This window comes from Vombatus ursinus, unplaced genomic scaffold (assembly GCF_900497805.2).
Source record: "Vombatus ursinus unplaced genomic scaffold, bare-nosed wombat genome assembly UNPS02014799.1, whole genome shotgun sequence".
Lineage (NCBI taxonomy): Eukaryota > Metazoa > Chordata > Mammalia > Diprotodontia > Vombatidae > Vombatus > Vombatus ursinus.
Genome location: NW_020954577.1, coordinates 6024345 through 6029201, shown reverse-complemented (window position 1 = coordinate 6029201; position 4857 = coordinate 6024345).

Below are 4857 nucleotides of genomic sequence, written 5' to 3'. Positions count from 1 at the left end.
TCTATCTATCTATCTATCTATCTATCTATCTATCTATCTATCTATCTACATACCAACCTTTCTTTTGTACTTTGGGCTTCAAAACTGTCAAAATAATAATGGAATAATGCATGTGGTCCATTTGGCAATGGCATCTTCCAAACACCCATGTGAATCAAGAGAGTTAGAAGAACCAGCTCATTAAGGTTACCAGTTTCAGGCTATATCATTCATTAAGGATGAATTTTATTCCTCTATTATCCCTAAGATTCTAGGTAAGAACAATATCTATCAATACCATCAAGAATGTATGATTTCAGTAGTGTGGGGAGTCCCTTCACCAAGACAGATCTCAACTCATCTATGGTTTAGTAGATAGTCTTAGAGAACTCTCTGATTTGCTCATGGTTGGAGACCAGCTGCTCCTTAGTCAACATCCAGCATGCTATCCACTATACCACCCTACCTCAAAGTTATTTATTAGAAATGCTCCCCACCTTGATGCTTCGTCGTATTTTAGCAGTGACCCTGGGTCCCCCAAAGCCAAGCCAGGAGCAGACAACCTCTGGAAGGTCCTCCAATGCTGGGAAGAGATCTGTCTCTATGGAATGAAAAGTAGTAGGTTTCCCCCTCCTTGGAGGTCACCCAACAAATTCTGGGTAGCCAATTCACAGTTATATTTTAGAGAAAATTCTTGCTCAGGTCCCAGTTTGATTAGATGGTCCTAAGGTTCTTTCCAATTCTGACATTCTGGCATTCTGGGAGTTCTTGCTGTGGGCACACTCCCATGGACAGCTCCCCTTCCCATCAACCTGAGTCCCTCTCTCCAGTAGTCAAATTAATTCAGCTTGCTGTCCAGTTTGGCTCTTCAGATGGCCAAGATATTTGTTTGACTTTTTATCATATATCTGCTTTTGGGGAGGTCAAATGACAATAATCCTTTACATTTGCTTAGCATTTTCTACTCTGCAAAATACTTTCACTGTCCATAAGCTCTCTGGTAGTCCTGACAACAAGGAGAACTTGGATGATCAGCTCCATTTCACAGATGATAAAACAGAGACTAAAAGTGGTTAAGTGACCTTAGGGTCACTTAGTATTAAGAAGCAAAGCCAGGATTGGAACCCAGGTCTTCTTGGGCTTCTGAGGATCTTTCCATTATGTCCTGCTGCCTCAATTCCATTCAACAGATTTAGTTCAGCAAGTATTCACCCAGGGGACAACATGGCATAACAGAGAGAGAGCCAGTTGGAGTTAGAAAGAGGCAGTAGGGTGTGGTGGAAAGGTTTTAGACCTGGGGTCAGGAGACATGGATTCAAATCCCAGCTCAGACACTTGCAACTAACAACAAGTTACCTGATCTCTGTAAATGTCATCTTCTCATCTGTAATAATAATGCCCTACCTTCCTTCCCATGTTTATGTGGACAAAGTGCTTTATAAATCTTTTAGTGCGATAAAAAAAATGACCTCAACCTTGAATATGCCTCAACCCAGTGAGAAGAGTTCATTCACTCTGGAATGAGTTACTGGGCATCTAACAATAAAAATTATAAAACATGCCAAGGGAAAAGGGGTGACTTGAAAAGAATACCAAAAAAGTGAATGTACATTTTGTTACCTTTTCCTTATGAAAATTCAAAACCTGAACCCCAAAGAATGGGACAAAAAGTTTCTCTGCTGTCTTTGCATAAGCCACACCTAGCACAGTGCCTGGCACATAATAAGTGTTTGTCAAATGAACAAATGGACGGATGGGACGGTGGCACAGACAGGGAAAAGTAATAAAAGGAAGAAACAGAGGTTTTGTGGGTTGGTACCTCCCAGCATAGGTGCAAGACCAGGACACGCTTTTGGGAGAGTCACCAAAAGTAGAAGAGAACAGAATCCTCAGACACTGCTCACCCACCCAGAATCCCAGTATTCTGGAATCGCAGAATTTGAGAATAGGAAGCTACCTCAGAAACCATCTTGTCTTCCTGTCTCTGCCAGAGGCCAAATCAAGATGTGACTAAGGCAAGGTTCAGTGACCTAATTATGAAAGGGAAGGAGCTTGAGGACTGCTTCTCACAGAGCTTTGGAGTTTCTGGAGGGGATATTAAGTGGCATCATGCATAGATGTAACTAGAATGGAACAACCATAATTCTACCCCAAGGTGCCAAACTTTGAGGGCAAATTTGCCAGTCTGTCGGCAGAGCAACAAAAGCTTCGTCCCCAGCTTTTTGGTCCAGACCTGTGATTTCATTGGTTTAGACATCTCCCAGTGAGGAAACTCTCTGACAATGCAGATCAGGAATTTTTCTACAACTTATAGGGTAAGTGACTTGCCCAGGGTTACACAGCCAGAGGTGAGGGTGGTAGGACCTGAACCCAGGTCTTCTTGACTTTGAAGCTGGCTCTTTATCCACTATACCAGGCTGCCTCTCTGAACCTAGTTAGCAAGAATAATTAGTTAAACTAGAAAGCGACCAGATGGTGGGCTAGGCTAGAGTGAGCTCCACACCTCCCTTTCTCCTAGCTCTCTCCCCACTGTGCCTTCTCTCTTGCCCAGGGGATCTGTCTTCCCTCCCCAAGGCAGTGTTCCCAGCTCCTTCCTGTCAACAGAGAGCACACTATGTGCCCCCTGTCACAGGCACAGTGTGCGGCACTTGCCCTGGTCATAGAAATGTCTTGTTCTGGCTCCAGGGCCATGTCTTTTACAGAAGTGCTAAGGAAAGCATGGATTGGACTTCCAGTTGATTCCTAGTCACAATGCTGCCCTGTAGCTTCTGATTAACTGAACCCATTACTCCTTCTCCGGCTCATAGAAGGAGCTCATTTCCATAATGCTGACGCTGCAGACAGAAAAAAAAAGTCCTGAACTTGAAAGAAATATCTTGGTCTTAATAAATGTCTAGCTTAGGGTGAGTTAATATGTTTAAATGTGAAAGTGTATAAATGGTCTGTTTTAATAGCATTCTGGGCACATTGTTGTATTGAGATAAATGCAAACTTAAAACAAAATTCCAGTGTCTTCCAGCAATGTTCCCTCATCACAGCAAATGATGAATTGCGAGGGGGAAACGTCGTGGTACAATGTTTTGAAAATTAAGTAAAGGATGAGCACAATTAACGCTGTGTCTGACTTAAGCTGTGACTTTATCATGTCAGCACTGTCGTAAAACTGCAAAGGGAGGAGAATTCCTGCTTCATGCCCCTGAAATAGAAGCCGTTTTCATTTTAATTGTGTTTCCATTAGAGGGATTGTTTTTGTAAGTGTTCTGTAGTCCTTCCCATTCAGAGGCATTCAGGAAGAGGGCAGAAGAGTTATAAACTCTCATAATGAATTGTTTTGATTTCAAAATAACTTTTGGAAAAAAATTTAAAAACAAGATGTAAAGAACTTGGCATATTTCAGAGTGCAGTAAAAATAATTTTCCTACCAATTTAGCTATTTGCTATCACAGATACAGAGAGACAAATGTCATAGAGATTGGTTTTTTTCTCCCATGTATTATATGCAGGGACATTAAGCCAGAGAATTATTTTATATTTATCGATCAATCCACAAGCACTTATTAAGTGCCTAGTATGTGCCAGCCAGTGCTAAGTGCTATGATTATCTTTGCTCTTACCTTGGGGCTGTGGACTTTTCACAGATCTAGAGACAGAAGGGACTTCTACGTCTGATGCTAGCTATGTGATGCTAGGCAAACCACACTCTCCTCAAATATAAAATGGCTGCCGTAACAGCAGCAAACTCTCAGGGTTGTTGTAAAGATAAAATGAGGCAATGTGTATGGAAACCTTAAAGCACCATAGAAATGTCAGCTATTGTTGTTTTTACTGTTTTTATTGTTCACGATCACATGGGTAGCAAATGTCAGAATCTTTTCTTTTGAACATCAACACACAATTTATTTATCTTTTTCAATGATCAAAAACATTTATTAAGTACCTTCTATGATGACAGAGAAACAGTGTGATTAGAGGAGAATTGGCCAGTAAGACCCGAGCACAAGTCCCATCTCTGATGCATACTAATTGTGTGATCCTGGGCAGGTCACTTAACTTCTTGGTGTTTTAGGCAACTTAAAGACTCTAAGTTAGCTAGTCAGTAAACATTTATTAAGTGCCTTCTATGTGCAAAGCACTGGGCTAAATGCTGAGGATATAAAAAAAAAAAGGTAAAAGATAGTCTCTGCCCTCAGGGAGCTCACCATCTAATGATTTCAAGACAAGCGCTGATCTGTATTGGTGGAGGGACCTCTCTCTATCCCTATACTCAAAACGTTGGTTTAGGCACTGGGGATCAAAAGGAAACAAGGGGACGTAGCTCCTGTCCTCAAGTAGCTTACAGTCTACATTCTTAGTCAGACTTCATCTAAACTACCTTGGACAGTGTATCCATCAAAGACTGATCCAAGTTTCCTTTTTTCTATAGACTACATGCACATCCTTTAACTTCCCAGTCACAGGTAGCCATGTCAAGTGTCACCTATTTCAAAAGACTAAAGAGCCCTCCCCCCCCTCCTCCCCCTTCTCCTCCTCCTCCTCCTCCTCCCCCTCCTCCTTCCCCTCCTCATCCTCGTCATCATCATCATCATCGTCATCATCATCAGTAGCAGTAGCAGCACCAACATTTATCATAGAACCACAGAATTTGAGTTGGAAGGAACCTCAGGAGCTATCTGGTCAACTAGATTCAGCAAGAATTTATTAAATACCCACTGTTTGCCAGGCACTATGCTAGGCAGTGGGGATACAAAGACAAAAGTGATACAATTCCTGCCCTCAAGAAGTTTACGTTCTAGCAATCTAATCTGTCCCAGCCTAGGAATCATCTTTACAATGTACTGCACAAGTGATCAGCCTGGCTTTGTTTGCAAAGCTCCAGGG